Source organism: Herpailurus yagouaroundi, unplaced genomic scaffold, assembly GCF_014898765.1.
Source record: "Herpailurus yagouaroundi ecotype Mexico unplaced genomic scaffold, PumYag 165, whole genome shotgun sequence".
In the NCBI taxonomy this organism is placed as follows: domain Eukaryota; kingdom Metazoa; phylum Chordata; class Mammalia; order Carnivora; family Felidae; genus Herpailurus; species Herpailurus yagouaroundi.
In genome coordinates this window covers 14,887,226-14,904,909 of record NW_024412406.1, presented here as the reverse complement: position 1 = coordinate 14,904,909, position 17,684 = coordinate 14,887,226, and the positions used below count along the sequence as shown (strand labels likewise).

Below are 17,684 nucleotides of genomic sequence, written 5' to 3'. Positions count from 1 at the left end.
CCCAGAAGTCTGATTTCTGAAAATCTCACCTTTGGGGAATTTTCCTGGCATTCTATTAAGTAAGCTCCACTTTATAGGTTTTCTAAATGTAGTAGCAGAGGCTCAGTGGATGCCGGCCATTCTGTTACCCTCGCGAACTTACACCTGAGGGGAGGCTGGCTCTGGTAAAGTCTGGATGCCCCTTTCCGTGTTTTGTAAAGCTTTCCTTTAAAAAACAAACAAACAAACAAAAAAGGTTATCCACAAACCCCTCTAAGCCTAATGCCCAGGTCCACCATCAATATTTCGCCACCACGTGGCTGCGTTCACCTGAGCCCACGGACGGTACACAGGGCCCCTTTGGCTCCCAGACTGATGGCCCAGGTGAGATCAGGTCGGCTGTCGGTTAAATTCAGGAAACATTCATTAAGCGCCTGCATGACACAGGCCCCGGTCCCCTAGGCCATCCTGGGGAAACACATAAGTCTCCGAGCCTAGAGGGAGGCAGATGGCCGCTGAATTACAGCAGAGAAGCAGAGCCGGCAGACAAAAGAGGAGAAATTTGGGAAGGATTCTGTGGGGAAGTTGGGATTTAACTAAGCTTTGAAGGAAACGGGAGTGCAGACATTCCAGGCTGAGGAGGAGGATGTGAGTAAGGCTAGGAAGCAAAGGAACTGAAAGGCCATCTTTAGAGCATGATTCATATTCTAATGTGCTGGGGTAGGTGAGGCCAAGCGAGGGCTGGGAGGTTGGTCAGGAGCGCGGAGACAAATAAACGGGAGTTCTGAATACCAGGATGAGAAAGTTCCTTAGGAGTTGGGGAGATGGGGAGCAGGGCCGGGAACAGGGCAGGACAAAAAGAATCTTAAAAAAAAAAAAAAAAAAAAATAGGAGGTAGCAAGTTGGGGAGGGAGAGTCAGCAAGGAAGATTGATGCTCAGAGTGAATCAGAACTTTCTCAGACCCAAGCTCCAGGGAGGCGGGAAAGAACCCTCTGGCTCGGTCTATTGCTCCCACAGAGGGAAAAAAAAAAAAAAAAAAAAGGAGAGAGAGAAAGAGAGAAAGAAACCACGAGACCCACAGAGATTGCAACTGGGGGACTAAAGTTCAGCCCCGGAGCAGGGAGCTCCCTGCAAGCCTTCGCCGGGAAAACAAGAGAGGGCGTAGAGAAGCAGCAGCAAACACCTGGTCTGAGTCTCAGAAACATGAGTGTTTGCTCAGCACTTGGTCTCTGGAACGCCCGCCTTTGCAAACACCACATCTTCCCCGTCCACTGCGTCCCGCCACAGGCGGCTACCGTGCGGGCGCCCGGGGCGGGGAGCCGGAACCGCCCGCCCTCCGAGGAGCCTGCCCCCGTCGCCGGCCGGCCAGCTGCAGCTCACTGTTTGTTTGCCGACGTTTGCATACAACACTGAGTTGCCTTTTTTTCCTTCCCAGTCGGTTTCGGCGGTGTCCCGAGATTCACCCCCAGAGTAACTTCTGCCTCTGCTCCTCCTCTTCTTGGAACTGCCTTTTGTTTGTCTGGCAGCCTTGGTTCTATGGGGGTGTGTGATGATAATAATACGCGGGCTTATATAACCCTCTTCATCTTGCAAGCACTTCGCAGACAGTCCCTAATGAATCTTCGGGCGGCTGTAGCGGCAAAGAGGAAACCCCAAGCCCGGGCGCGGAGGCCAGAGGGGAGGGCGGCGCGGGTCAGAGGCCGGGCCTCCCTGGCTCCCCGCGCCTCGGAGGTCAGGGGAGATAAGGAACAATGACTCTCGCCCTCGGGAGGAGGAAGGAAGTCCCGCTGCCACCTTATCTCTCCTCCTCTGCACGCTCTCAGTTCCCAGAGCTTGTTCTCTAGAGAAGATTTTGAAGGCGGCTTTTGTAAGTATGATGCTCTGCTTTTTCTTTAGAAAGGAAGGAAACTTTCCTCGCTGCCCTGGTCCACCTCATATTTATCTGTTCCTCAGGAGTCAGTTTCCCTCGCTCAGCTCGGGTTCTTGGGTGATGGAAAGTGTGCTTCTGGCCAAGGTCCTCCACCCAGTAGGGTGCCTCCCAAAGACCATGGGAGGGGAAAGAAGTTTGGGTTGATAATGCACTGAACGAAAGAGCACCCCGGCCAGGTGCTGAAATTGGCCACTTTCACCACCTCCTGGTCATGTCTGGCCGTCCCACACACATCTCGTCACCCTAGAGAGGAATCCTGGTTCTTCGCCTGCCTTGTTTGTTAGGCAACCAGAAAGGATGGAGGGACTTTAATCTTCAGGTTCTCTGCTTGCAGTGCTCACAATTTCAGACAAATGGAATTGTTGGAAGTTTCTTTTCACACTCTGAAATAAATCCCGTCTCTCGGTGTAGGCTTGAAAACTTGCACGGGCTTGTATAAACTCTACAAAAGCACTGTAACCGTAGTGGACATGTGAATTGTTATTAAGTTTTTCACCGCATAGCTGAAAGGTCTTAATATTAAAGGAACATGGACACTAACTTCTCAGGCCCTGGCAAACCCCAAAGCTCTGTTATTAAACGGTTCTCGTAAAGAATGCTGAATTCACAGAGTATTTTACTCAGGGATGATGCTCACTGCTTTGAGAAACTGTCTTTCAACAAAAAGTGAACTTAAAACCCTGGAACAACACGAAGAAAGATACAGTTTCTGAACACAAACTAGAACTTAAAGAAAGTTCTATTTTGGGGACTTGTGCAATTTGCATTTACAGAACCATGATTACAACTTGGCTTAAGTATGGCATATAGAAAATTACTGTCTTTACTCAGGTAAGAAAACCGAGACTTAGAAATTGGCAATAATGTAGAAAAACAAGGCCTCTCACTTTTAGTGCCAGAAGTGCTATCTATGATGTGTCCGCTGAGCTTGATTTTCTTTATCTTTAGATACACAGATGCAAAAACCACATATAATGAGTATGTATAAATGCGCGTGCTTGTGTGTATGTTTATACACATACATATGTGAGAGTTCAGGACAATTAAATATATATTTAAACATATATACTCTTACATTTGTTGTATCTATCTAGTGCTCAGAATTTTACATGATAGCATAACATCCAAAATGGGCCAGGCGGAAAGATTTCATATCAGATTTCAGAATGCCATAGAGCTATTTATTCAGCAAACATAGGATACATTATAAAATTATGTCTATTTTTAAAGAATCTTTTTAAATGACATTTCCACTTAGAATTCTCTGTGGCTTCCAAGAAATTCTAAGGCATAATTAAAGTTGAAAATGAGACTGGATTCTAGTTGCTTTTACCCCTAAATTTAAAAGTGATCTGTGAACACTAAATTCTATCTGCTAGCTAATGTAATTACAAGGACCGGCCACATAATCTCAACGTTAGCTTCAAAGGCATACTCAGTCATAGTAGAAAGAGTACAAACCACGATGGGGTCCAGATTTGAGGCTTGCTTTTGCCATTACCTGAATATGACCAGCGGCAAGATCTTTAAGATTTTTAGCCTCAGGTTTCACATCTATAAAATAAGTTCAATACTACTTTCCCCAAAGGCAGGATTGTTGAAAGGACTAAAAGGAAATAATATATGTGAAACACCCAGCACAGTGTCCGAAAATAGCAGTGTTTCAGTCAATTTTAGGGCTTTTTAAAACAATTTTTTTAATGTTTATTTTTGAGAGAGAGAGACAGAGACAGAGACAGAATGTGAGAGGGGGAGGGGCGGAGACAGAGGGAGACAGAACCTGAAGCAGGCTCCAGAGTCTGAGCCGTCAGCACAGAGCCCGACACAGGGCTCAAACTCACGGACTGTGGGATCATGACCTGAGCCAAGGTCAGACACTTAACCAACTGAGCCACCCAGGCACTCCTTAGGGTTTTTCCATGTACTTTATTATGTTTGATTCAGTTCATTCATTTATTGAGCGTCTACTATGCATTGTGTGCTATGCTAAGCACTAGTGATACAAAGGTGAATAAGAGTAATATCCTGCCCTGGGAGAATTGATAGCCTGAGGAGACAGTTTGAAACGACTGATAATTTTCTTAACAGTGCGATACCTTAAAAATAGAAGTGTGTTTCAGGTGAAGTGACAGAAGTGAAGCTAGAGTGATTATTTCTGCCTGGTGTCAGTCAAAGGAAGTTTTGCAGTGACACAGTGAGTGTGTGAGTTTTAAAGGATCAGCAAGAGATGTGGCAGGACTTCGTAGAAGAGAAGAGCATTGGGAGAGAAGAAGGTGTGAGAAAGCATGGGGTGAGGGGCTGATTTCAGTTAATGCCAGAGTGTTGCCTCTAGGAGGGGCTGGGGATTTAGTCAGGGGCCCAATCATGAGTATCCCGGTGCCTCATGCCGAAGTGCTTGGACCTAGTACTGTAGTAAAACTCAAACTCATGCATGGACCAGCTCACGATCTGAAAAAAATCTGTTTTATAGGTTCAGATCGATATACAAAAAACTTGGGCTGAAATGCAAACCAACTGCACCAGTAAGATATCGTTTGGTTTAATAGACTATTGCATTTGTTTGTACCGAACCCATCCCGGTGACGGAAGCATTATAGCACAAGCTTCTTAACTCACCAACCCTAGCATTTTCAGGATCACTCCTGAACCAGTGGGAGTTAAGGGAGGACTTTGCATGGGGCTGAGGAGGCAGTAAGTAGATAGGATTTTTTTGTTTCAGGAAGGTTTTACATATAGGAGTTAGTATCCAGTATGGAGTGGGGGTTGAGCAAAGGCCCAGGGGGCTGGCAATACTATAAACTAGAAGACCAGTTGATAGATTGTTGTAGGGGAACACCTGGGTGGCTCTGTCGGTTAAGCGTCCGACTCTTGGTTTTGGCTCAGGTCACCATCTCACGGTTCATGGGATCAAGCGTTCCATTGGGTTCTGCACTGACCACACGGAGCCTGCTTGGGATTCTTGCTTTCTCCCTCCTCCTCTGGCCCTCCCCCGCTCATATGCTCTCCCTCTCTCTGGAAATAAATAAATAAACGTTAAAAAAAAAAAAAAGGACATCTATTGAAAAAAACAAAAAGGCTATTGTAGTTTTCCGTGAGAAATGCTGAGGTCCTGAGCTGTGTAGGTGGACAATAGGGTGCAGATTCCAGAACTCTTTAGAAGGTACGACATTCTCAGCTTGGGGGCTGAATGAGGGAGTGAAAGAAAAAGGAAAGGTCTGTGTTAGTTTTGGGCTCACCCGGGTAGCTACGATGGAATACCATAAAACAAGAGGAGGCACAAGTTTGTAACAAAATTGAGTTAGTTTGGAGGGGTGGTGGGGGAGGGGAGATGTTGAATTGAGGTGTCAGCGAGAGGGTAGACTCCAACATTGAGTAAAAATCAAAAGTAGTTCTTAAAAAAGTGTAAAAGTTGCCAGATTTGGGGTGGTGGCTTTTGAGGAGAGACAAAGTTTAAGCCCTCCCTCTTCTGCTTGGTGCCCCCAAGAAATGTCAATATCTAGACTCACTGGGCTCTGCCCTTTCATCTTGCAACCGTGCTGTTGAGTGGATTGTTTTTCCATTAACGTTTCAACAGGAAGGCCATGTCTAGGGCAGTCTTGCCAATAGCCATGCATACCCTTAAAAAGACTAATCTGTACTTCCTCTGAGCCATCAGGAATGAGCAGAGACTCAGAAAAAAAGATCTGGGCTAGTAGAATACTTGCCGAGAAAGAACACATATTCCTAAAGAATATTTGATCATGAAGAAGAAGCCCTTCCACAGCAGACTGTTCCACTGTCCTTGAATTAGGGGATACGCTCAGAAACTAGAGAAAAGGAGGTAGTTTCTAAGACTAAGGCAAAGTTGGTGATTATCTACTTTGCCGTTACTCAGCCTACAACCATTTCCTTCTTCGGTGTGACAAGGGAAGTTCTTCCTATATGCTTGAATGATACGTAACTGGAGAGAACGGGTGGATAACATTTGCGAATTTTTCAAAGATGACAACTGGAAGAATTTTAACATTTAGAATGAATAGAAAACAATCTGATTAACAGGAAGCTGTGACATTTTAAATCTTTGAGGTCTGGTTACTTGATTACCTTCGTTTTCTTATACCTTTCACCCTTTCTACACTCAGCACTTAATTTTCTATGGCAGAGCCTCGCTCGGATTTCCCGCATTTCAGAGCGCCTTCCGCACCTGAACGCTTCAGAGCAAACACCACTTATTATGAAACGGGCTTAGCCCCAGACTTCATGACTAGTCTCACAAAGTCATATAATATTTCCGTCTGGTAGGTAAACTGTGTCAACATATTTAAAAACAGATTTTAAGAAGCTATTTCCACTTCTGAATGTAAAGAGGTTTATCACTCATCACAAAGATATATTTGGTTATAAGCTGAATCCCATCTGGCCTCTGATGGTTCACTTCAAAATCCCCCAAACTTCAGAAATTATTTTGGGCTCTTGAAATGATGAAAAAGGTTTCTATTTTTACCAAACTGCTTCCGACATTAAAAAAAAAAAGAAAGAAAGAAAGAAAGAAAGAAAGAAAGAAAGAAAGAAAGAAAGGAAAAGAAAATAAAAATTCCAAAAAGGAACTGTTACTATCTCCATTATACAAAATAATCACCCTCTATATATTTTAGCATAAGATGAACTTGCATCCTGCAAAAGTTTATTATTTAAAGAAGGAGCTAGATACATTTGGGGGAATCCCCATTAGCACAAGAGGAAGCTTGAAGAATGTAGTGAGCTTCCATATATGGTGCCGACCATCCCACACGTAGGCTACTCAAGCCATTTAAAGTCTTGGCTTCTTGGGGCGCCTGGGTGGCGCAGTCGGTTAAGCGTCCGACTTCAGCCAGGTCACGATCTCGCAGTCCGTGAGTTTGAGCCCCGCGTCGGGCTCTGGGCTGATGGCTCAGAGCCTGGAGCCTGTTTCCGATTCTGTGTCTCCCTCTCTCTCTCTGCCCCTCCCCCGTTCATGCTCTGTCTCTCTCTGTCCCAAAAATAAATAAACGTTGAAAAAAAAAATTAAAAAAAAATAAAGTCTTGGCTTCATAAGCAAGTGCTCCGCTGTCCACAGTCGTTTTGGGTCTGCTGACATGATGATTTACTCCAGCCGGGGTGCCACCAGAGCCACTGCGCTGTCCTGAGCAGTGTTTGAAGAGTGGATAGGCTGCAGCTGTGCAGTCCCCCAGACACCTGAGTGTGGAATATCGCCGGATTCTGCTCCAGTTCGGAAAGCTGGAAGTTCCCCAACTCTCTCTTGGGTTTGGCTTCCTGTTCACATGTTTTCGGTCCCATGTCATTGTGCATGAAGTAATAGTCCCACATGCGAGCACCAGCCACAATGGCAGGATTTGTGTGGTTCAGTGCAAGGTTTCTAATGAGGACAGTTTGGACCTTCCAACAGCTCCTTAGGGAAAGCAGTTTGGAACTGTTACTACTTTCCAAGGCACAGCAAGCAGAGACGGAATGCACTTCTGCAACAAGACTGCAAGCAGCTTCCAGAAGAAATGGAAGGACAACTACCTGAGAAATCTAAGCGTTTACCGTCCACGTCTGTCTAAATATATATGTGTGTGCGGCGTAGATAAATGCCTCCAATTCACAGTTTAAAAACATCAGTTACTGTTTCAGCATTTCGCTATGAACGCTGCTAGTGTTTTCCACCGAGGACTGTTATTTTAATGGCATTGCTCTGCACCAAAATCTGATGAGTTTATGAAGTTTGAGAGCCAGGAAATGCAGCTCAGTTTCTGAACAACTGAAAAAAGCCAAGAGTTAAGTTCAATCATCTACTTGCTTTATAGCATGGATTCCTCAGTGCTAAGTACAACGCTAATGCGGAGAGAAAAGCCAAACCAAACTTTTAAAGTACAGTCCTTAAACTATCCAACTCAACTTCCCAGTATATTATCAGCAGGTGAAATTCTGGTACACACCCACATTGAGTTGTGGATGTTAATGTCAAATTAATGGGCACGGGTGCCAGCATTTCCTAGAATTTTAGAGCAGAAAGGGATGTTGGATGTCTCCCAATCTTATCTGTATATTTTATGAACAGAGAAACTGAGATTCACACGAGCACACGCTCTCTCTCTCTCTCTCTCTCTCTCTCTCTCTTTCCCCCCACACGTCTTTGCGTAAGACACATCTGAGTCTTGTGCTGAGCCGTTGCTTACAGAAAATCTCATGAGTCTGGCTTGAGAAAGAGAAAGGGCAAAATGGTCTAGAGGTAGGCCAAAGATCCCCTGCTTCATTCAAGTTTGTGTGGCCTAGCTTCAGTGCCATGTGGACCGGAAATGTATCCTTGCTTCAGGAACCTTCCAAGGTCTTAGATTGGATATTTTTGACCAAAACTTAAAAAAACTCCAGAACAAACCCGGGATCAGTATGTGACTGAGGTGCTGGCGATAAAGTAATGCTCTGGAGTGCCTGGGTGGCTCAGTTGGTTAAGCGTCCGACTTGTGTCAGGTCATGATCTCGTGGTCCATGACTTCGAGCCCCACTTCGGGCTCTGTGCTGTCAGCTTAGAGCCTGGAGCCGGCTTCGGAGGATTCTGTGTTTTCCTCTCTCTGTGCCCCTTCCCTGCTCAAGCTCTGTCTCTCTGTCTCTCTCTCTCTCTCAAAAATAAATAAACATTGAAAAAAAAAGTGATAAATAAGTGAATAAAGTGATGCTCAATCAGTGCCCGGTACTTACCAGGGGGCCACATTATGATTAGAGTATGAGATGTATATAAAATCCCAGGTATAACTCTCATGCTTAGCAATCTTAAAACCTGGTTGGAGAGACGAGACCTTCACCCGTGTAGGCAGCAGCAACAACAGTGGGGGCTGTATAACTAAATGTTACATTTGTGGCACAAATTTCTAAGTGTTGGAGGTCTGACGACAGAAATGAAAATGGACCTTGTCAGGAAATGTCAGGACTTCAGCTGATCCCAGACGGGTGCTTAGAATTTGAATATGTGGAAGGAATAACTGTGGCTTTTTCTAGGTAAGGAATGGCAGAGATGAAAGCATAAAGAGAGTCTCACCGGGGACCCTGAGGAAGCCAGGCTGGTGGGAACTCTCCTATAGCGTTTCCCTACCTGACTGATGGATCACGGAGCCCCCTGTATTGTCTTACATTGCTATCTACTAAAATGTGACTGAAATATAAACCTTAAAAAAAAACTGGGCGTAACTCACTTGAATGATATTTATATAACTTTGCGTCCACAATAATATCATTATATTTATATCATTGAAAATCCAAAAGAAATTACAGATTAAATATAAACGAAACCATAAACCAATAACATTCTCTTTAATAATGTTAATTTTATTTGCCAGATGATGCTGTTTTGCTGAAATTAAAGAATAAATTTGTTTCAGCAAAGTGTTCATTAATGAAATTCTAAAAAGAAAAAAACATTTTAATAAGAAATTTCTTTATTTTTATTAGTAAGAAATTTCTATTGCACATTGAGTACTATGCCTATTTATAATGAATTGGTATGAGTGCTACGTGTAAATGAAGACAGGATCCAGGCAATACATCTGCTGGGATCAAGGTTATGGAACAGAAAACTGCGATGGCTCAACTGTCTTACCACCTTGCTCTATTCTGGCCAATACAACTTTACACGGCACTGCAGGAGGTATTTGACTCCCATGGGCACATACTTACCAGGCAGATATTTAGGCTGCCTCTGTTCTTTCTGTAATAGCCGGTAGCAATTATTCGCCCACAAATTGTCATTTTAATGATGACAAATCAGAGCCTCCATGTATAAAATTTACGAAAAGTCCGATCTCGGTCCATGAAAATATCTTTTGATTGCAAATTACCACTGCAAGAGCTAAAACAACAACAACAAAAATTAACCCCAATTATAATGCTTGCCAGTGTTTACTGTGTGCTTATGATGGGTCATGAACTCTTCGAAATTTTTTACATGGATGCTTGCATATAATTCTCGCATCAACCCTGTGGGTTAGATACAATGTTAGATCTCCATTTTTCAGAGGATACGGAGGCGTAGGGAAATTAACTCACTCAAGATCACCTAGTGAATGCTGTAGGCTGAAATTCAGGCATCGAATTCCAGGGTCCGCTACGCCCAATAGTATATTCAGAACGATTGCAAAAAGGATGTTCTTTGGCCTTAGGCTATGCCAGCGCGACCATCGCAGATACTTATAGCTTCACATTCATGTGTTAACTTTTACTTCTAGAGATCACAGGGTGTCATGCATAATTATAAAAAAAAAACATTTCTATGTCCTCCAGGGACGTATTTAAAAAGTAGACATCCGTGTGATACTTATAATAGTTTGTAATATTATCAGAGACGTGAGAACAGAGAGAGTAGAAGTCCTACAGCTCACCAACCCCCAGAACGGGAAGCACAGGGGAGTAGTTCAAGGGCCAGCTGGGTTGGGTGTGCCAGATTACAGAGGGTGGCGTAAGTGGGTGGAGGAGTTGAGCTTCTGTCAGGAATGGAAAGAGACATGATAAGGGTGGCGTGGGAGGAAGGGTCCTGCCGCAACAGGCCAGCTCCAGGGAGTCCCTGCTGCAGGAACCTCACTATAAGAATGAAGCTTCCAGAACAGAGCAAAGGACTAGGTACTGCCCCACATTCAACCTGGACCACTAGGGCCAGTTAAGATCAAGAAGAGATCCCAGGTCTATTATCCTCAGGGAGATCATCTCTACCCATTACCTCTGAAATTCCCCTCTGCATATACCAATAGACAGTTGTTTTTACCAGTGAAGAGGTAAGAAAGCTCCAAATGAAATGTTTTAATATTTATTTACATGGGCAAGAGAAATACCTTTTCAGGGTAAAGGAGTTTTGGGGTTATTAGATCATGTGTGATGTTTTCCTATTCTTTTGTATTTCTTGTACCTTATATTTTCTGATAAGATACACATGATATATCTAATATTTTTCTATATTATAAATCATAGATGTGAACATGTTAAAAATGTGCTATTCATGGCAGCAAGATTGCATCATCAAATACTTAATGCATTAAACTGCGTGTTTTCTCTTATTCAAGGTATCTAAGTTGATTTTAGTGACTTACATTTTTCAACTGTAATAAATGCAGAATAGAAACAAATTTAACCACTTGTTAAATAAGTAGCAAGGTAGCTTACTTTGCTACTCATCAAATAATAGCTTACAGCAACTTTAGGAGATTTTATGACTCAGCACATTTCCCTTTAAAACAGGTCTCATAACCTCAAATTAGATGTCACTCAACTTTTAAACTTGGAACACCTTCTAAACTTTTGAAAAGAAACTCTTCTTTATTAGTCTTAGGAAATCCAGTCAAAGAGTAATATGAAATGAATCTGAGGGAAAGTCTTTCCCTTGATGAAGAGAGAGTCAAATGGAAACTTCTACAAAAGGACTGAATTACTCACCATATTTCAAAGCCTCTTGCAAGTGATTGTAAGAAAATCAGCGTGGATAAAATTTGGAGAATATTATTCCTAATGATGTTCTCTTTTGAAGTTGTGAAAGGGCGCTATCAGAAAGATAAGAGAAGCCACTGATAAAATGCAACTGAGGACACTTTGACTCTTCTCCATCGTAGGTGCTGACTTCCACCCACCACTGTCTGAAGAAGGCGAACTTGGCAGATGACGTGAAGGTTCTCCAGGACAGAGTAACTGCAGAACATCTTCAAAGGTACTCGTATCAAACATTTATCTCTTAGTTAATTAAACCAAGGTGCTAATTAAACCTGAGCACACCCTGTCACTTGAGGAGAGGAGAGTTCCATGGATGGGGAATTGTGAGAAAGAGAGCCTTCCTGTAACATTTTCATCCTTCTTGGCTGAGAGAGCTAAAAGGGGCCTTAAATGTGGTAGAGCCATTTCATGAAATTAGGCTTCAGGAATGGCAAAAGAACCATCTGAATAATGAGTATTTGAAGAATCAGGGTGCCTGGATGGTTCAGTCAGTAGAGCCTGTGACTCGTGATCTAAGGGTTATTGGGTTTGAGTTCCACATTGGGTGGAAAGATGAAAGAAAGAAAGAAAGAAAGAAAGAAAGAAAGAAAGAAAGAAAGAAAGAAAGAAAGAAAGAAAGAAAGAAAGAGAGAGAAGAAGGGAGGAAGGAAGGAAGGGAGGAAGGGAGGAAGGAAGGATCATAGAACTTTATTAACATGTCATGAGCTGCTCATGAAGCTCAGGGGAATCAGTCACAGGGAATGGCAGGCCAGCTACACCCAGCCATCCACAGTCTCAGGAGTGAAAACCACAGATGTCACCTGTCTTGTTCATAGCTTGCCTTCACAGTTTCTTGTCTTGGCCACATACACACTAGTGCCCTGAGTGTTGTGGGGCTGGGAAGAGTTACAGAGACCCATCCAAGCCATGCAACCTTAGCTGCAGAAACATTCTCAGGGGTGTTGATTCATGTGAGTTTACAGCCCCATGTGTCTTTGCTTAAATGTCAACATTGAAATTTGTTTCCTTCTACCCCCAACCAAATTAATGCAATGGAAACTGCTGAGTTCCTGTTGGTTTCAAATTGCAGCTCTTCAAAGTCATTACCCTCTGCTTGCTTTTCATTCTAAGCCTTGTGTTGGCCCAGGTTGCCTTGGATAAAGTCCTCCAATCACCAAAAAGTTTGTGAACCTCACACAAACAAAACAAAATGAAATCTTCAACAGGTGTGGCCTGAATTTCGGTTTGTCTTTTGAGGATTGATTTATCCAGCTCCTCTTTCTAATACTTACGACATAAAGCATTTTGTGTCCTCTACAAATGCCACATTTAGAAGGGAAATATCTAGAAGTGTATGGGAGTGTGGGGTTACTTCCTTGACAGAAAATTATGAACACTGGCAATGTTTTTCCTGTAATTCTCAGTGCTCTGTGTGCATATGGTCTGGGATATCACCAGAAATGTGGTGGAAGCTGGTTACCCACAAGCTAAATAAAAAATAAGAGAAAACAAGTTGAAGTTAAATGAAGTCTCCTTCCTTCAAAACTCTGGACAGGAGAGGAAATACTCCCAAACAGAAACTAAAAAAGATTTCTGTTTAGAAATAAATTCAATAAATAGTAGAACTATGACTACTTCAGAGTTCTTCATCTTCTTGAGTCAGTTCTCCATTTAATGGGCAACTTTATCACTGTAAGCATTATATCCTTTCATTAGTATATTCTTATTATGAGAAAACACAAATGTGTTTCATATTGCATCAAGTTAGAATTACATGCTCAAATTTAACACACAAGACACTACTTCTTAAAAACCTATAGCCCCCCTGTGAGAGAAGTCTCTGGTCTGTTTTTTTCTCTTTGGACTGGAATATTCAAATTCAAAGTCGGACCAGTGGCCAGCTTCAACATCTCCGCCCTTCCTCATCCATCATTTGAGCTGTATTAGATAGGTAACTGAGTCACTCTTCACCACCACATCTGTATTCACAGATCCACAGTCTTCCCATCTGGTAAATTTTGTAGAAAAAAATTAGTCCTTTCTATGTGTGCTCAGACAGTCAGGTTTATAAAATAAGGACCACTTTAATGAGGCTCAGAGCTTCAAAATGCTGCCCTGTGCATTTTTGATTACCTCTCTGCTCATGTCATCTGGATATAAAGTTCTTTCATTTAATATTTTTCCGGCTTTAAGAACTGCTTACCTGCAGTTCAGTGAACTTGGCATCACCTCCAAGATACATAACACAAGAAACAGAACCAGGAGATGTCATAAGCAAAACTCAGAAGCTGCCTAAGCATCTCCTGACTCTCCGATTGCCAGAAGATTCTCTCTTGTTCCAAGGAGAGATAGGTTGTATTCACATGCAATAAAACAACAAAAGGACAATTAAATTTCACAGCTTGGGGGAGATTTTGAGGGTTCTTGTCAAAAATGTTCACACCTGTGGAACAGACTGTTATTTTTTTGTGGAGCCTGGTTTTCAGCTTGAAGTCCACCTGCCAAAATCTGAATGGCTTCTATTGTACCTTCTGGTCTCAAAAACTGCACTGTCAGACAAGGCTTGGGGCACACAGATGGGATAACTTAGAACAGCAAATATGTTGTTTATAAGGAAATTAAGACCTTTCCTAGCCCTGTTGATGCCCATTTAGGATGGAAAATTTTATCAAAGCATGTCTTAGCTGTGCCTCCCTGGCACTGTATTATTTTCTATATTACTCTAATAATTTAAGTTATACTCAATGCCTTAATTTAAATTTAAGAGATTTTTTAAATTGTCCATAAATTGTAATAGTAAACTCTATCTTTTCAAGGAATCAACTTCAGATTTAGACCCTAAAAACTGCTAAAATTTTCTTTGGGTATCTACTGAGCATTTAAAGCTTGCTGTGGAATATAAAGAGCTGAATCTGGGGCTGCTAAGAAGCCAACTGTTTTCATTTGTGACCATTGTCACCCTGAACATTTCTCAGTGCACATCCTAATGGCAATTAAAATAATGTATTTGTTGTAAAACAATAGGATAGCGGGACACTAGACTGGCTCAGTTGGTGGAGTATGTGACTTGATCTCAGGGTTTTAAGTTTGAGCTCCACGTTGGGTGTAGAGATTACTTAAAAATAAAACCTGGGGCACTTGGGTGGCTCAGTCAGTTGAGTATCCGACTCTTGATTTCAGCTCGGCTCATGATCCCAGGGTCATGGGATCAAAGCCCATGTTGGGCTCTGTGCCGAGTGTAGAGCCTGCTCGAGATTCTTGATTGCCCCTGGATCATGCATTCTCCCTCTCTTACTAAAAAGAAAATAAAATGATATAAAGTAATTCATAAAAAAAAAAACACAACATAATAGGGACCCAATATGAAATTTTTTTAGGTAAAACACACACCCACTTAACCCAAGCCCAGGATTTTTTTTTGTAATATGAATATATGCAATGCGGAATCATAGAAAATTGCTGCTATGGACTATATCTGACCCACAAAAGCAGCAATTTCATATGGTCCTAGCTAATATTTTATGTAATTGGAAACATAGAGAATATACAATTTTATTCTGATTCTTTTCACTCTTATATCGAAACAGTCTACAGTTTCTGCATTGTCTTCATAGTTCATAGTTTGAAATTGTGCTCTATTACATAAATGTGGACACCTGAGTGGATTTTGCTTTTTCCCGATAAGAGATAACAGTCAAAAAAAAATCTAACCCACACCTTCCTCACATAGCCGTTTTATTTAGTTGCCTTCTAATGCCAGTTTTTAAACTAATGTCTTCTCCTGCATCGTCCTTTCAGCCCCTCCGAAACTAAGTACTTTCACATGTGAGTCCTAATACAAATGTAAGCGATAAAGCAAGTGCCGGTATGCGCAGGCATACCAATGTGCACACCTGCATACACATCGTTAAATGGACCTGTGTAGACAGTACATCCTCAAAGCCAAGGAGTTTGTGGTGACAGAAAACACCAAACGTCAATAGGATGGGAAACGTTGTGCCCATCAGGCTGTGTCACCTCTTGCTGGCTTTTCTCCATTTTCATCTGACTGAGACCTATCCCAGCAGACGGTCCTCCCAGTGCACTTTGGCTGCCAAGAGAGTAGGGCTTTGTCTACTATGGCGAGGAAACAAACTCCGGGGATATTAACCGACCAGAGGAAAGCCCTTTGCTCTTGCCGTAATGATACATTCAGGCAGGAAGTTAAGAGGAAAATAGCTACTTCTCTGGGGATGAGGAGTGTGGAGCGGGAGGGGGGAGAGCAGTTTAATTATGACGAGGGTGGGGGCGGGGAGATGAGGACAGTCACAAGTGGAGATCAAGAAAAAAAGAATGGGATGATGTCATTCTTTACTGGGACAGTCACTGAAATGAAATCAGGTCACACACAATGGTCTTGTTCTATGCCTGGAACCGTGAGTGTTACAAGAGATCACTTTGTGGTAATGCTTGTTAGGAAGGGTCTAAGGGCCCTGCTTACATTAAGATGTCCCCCAAGACATCTTTAAGACGGATCAGAAGGGCAGAATCAGTCCATCCAATGCTGAAATGACCCACGCTAGGGGCACAACATTTGCTTAAGATCAGCGAGCCACAGTTTAGGATAGAAAACGTCTGCATTCTCACAACAGTGAATTTTAAGAAGTAAAATGCAACTCCACAACTTGGTTTCAGGCCAGATGTTTTAAATTGATGTCCTTTTTCATAGGATGGTTTTGAATGGCATTTTGGAGTTAAGATGGAATATATTTGCCAGTATAATGTTGCATTTCCTGAAAAGAAATACTGCTTTGTACTATGTTAGTGCATTTTCAGGACTGATTAACTCTGCTTACATAGGAAGCATTTGATTTGTGTCACTGTTGAATCCCCAGTGCCACTGGTGGCAGATATATTCAAATTTAGGTTCCTTCTCTCAATGATGTCCTAATTTAACCTCATTCATCTGCTTAGATTTCCTAAGGAGAGCATCACAATTACAAATGAAGATTAAGTTTTGTAGGAAGTCATCCCTTGAATAATTAGGTGATAAGGTCAAATCCTGTTATTAAGGTTCTGTTGTTACCGCATTATCTAGGGCTCCAAACAAATAGGTCATTGATGGAGACTTTTTTGGGACATTTTTGCCGTGTGAGTATTTATAAGGGTAGAACTGGAACACTGGAGGCTTTTTACATTCGCATCTGCAGGTTAGAGAATCTACAAAATTCGATGTTCGCTTTTGGCAAACCGCTGATCTTCAGGGATGGGAAGATCCTTGTCTCTCTGGTAGACTATAAAAAATGTAAAAATAAAATTAGATTCCAGTGAGAATTCATACTGGTTTTATGATGTTGCCCTCAAATTACTAGAGAATCTTGTAGTGGTATATTTGGGACAAATGTGTTTGAAAGTTGCTGCGGATTATGGCTGTCACAATGCAAGGTGGCACATTTTGAAGGGATCCTTTGGGGGGGTAGAGTCTAACATGAACTTCAGTGGTTTCTGCTTCCCTTTTTTTTTCACATTTTTATTTAAATTTTAGTTAGTTCTGCTTCCCTTATTTTTAAATGGAAGATGATCAGGCTACAGGGCCTTCGAGAGAGTATAATTATTTAAAAATTGGGGTGTCTGGGTGGCTCAGACGGCTAAGCATCTGACTTTGGCTCAGGTCATGATCTCATGGTTCGTCATGGTTCGTGGGTTCGAGCCCCACGTCAGGCTCTTTGCTGACAGCTCAGAGCCTGGAGCCTGCTTCGGGTTCTGTGTCTCCCTCTCTCTGCCCCTCCTCGACTCGTTCTCTCTCTCTCTCTCTCTGTCTCTGAAAAATGAATAAAAACATTAAAAAACTTTTTTTAATTGAAAGGCATCCATAATATTTCCAAACAAGTGATAGACATCATCAGAAACTCTCAAAATTTCCAGTGCTTGATTTTCTTTTCTGTTTATCTCCTAGTAGCCTTTAAAGAAATCTAGATTCATTAACCATAGCCAGTTGACAATAGCATCTAAAATGCAGGTGTTACTTTAAGCACATCCATTATTTACAAAGCAGGTAAAGCAGACATGGCTTCTTACAATGGGGTTCACCATAAATTTTTTTTTAATTTTTTAAAGTTTATTTATTTGAGAGAGAGAAAGGATCGGGGCAGAGAGAGAGGGAGAGAGAGAGAACCCCAAGCAGGCTTTGCATCATCAGCATGGAGCCTGATGTGGGGCTCAAAGCCACGAACTGTGAGATCATGACCTGAGCTGAAACCAAGAGTCGGGTGTTTAATCAACTGAGCCACCCAGGCGCCCTCCCCCGCTAAAATTAATTTTAAAATTACTTGCTTTTATAGTTTTACCAAA

The 17,684-nt window shown here is 42.3% G+C and overlaps 1 protein-coding gene and 1 long non-coding RNA gene across 5 annotated transcripts in view; one reads left to right on the top strand and one right to left on the bottom strand.

The window, feature by feature from the left end:
- LOC121038147 (uncharacterized) overlaps window positions 1-1,467 on the bottom strand; it is a 2,866-nt gene extending 1,399 nt beyond the window's left edge. Inside the window, exons 1-2 of the long non-coding RNA XR_005794188.1 lie at window positions 1,361-1,467; window positions 30-205 (exon numbers count right to left, since the gene is read on the bottom strand). This is a non-coding gene — a long non-coding RNA (uncharacterized LOC121038147). The remainder of the gene's footprint in view (window positions 1-29; window positions 206-1,360) is intronic.
- The window catches only part of SULF1 (sulfatase 1), a 178,002-nt gene that overhangs the window by 23,856 nt on the left and 136,462 nt on the right, over window positions 1-17,684 (top strand). For 3 of the 4 annotated variants that reach the window (XM_040487645.1, XM_040487642.1, XM_040487644.1), the window contains one exon: window positions 11,498-11,592. The gene's annotated coding sequence lies outside the window, so the exon portion shown is untranslated. Of the gene's footprint in view, window positions 1-1,654; window positions 1,848-11,497; window positions 11,593-17,684 lie in introns of those variants that run through there. The other variant, XM_040487643.1, reaches the window with a different exon arrangement.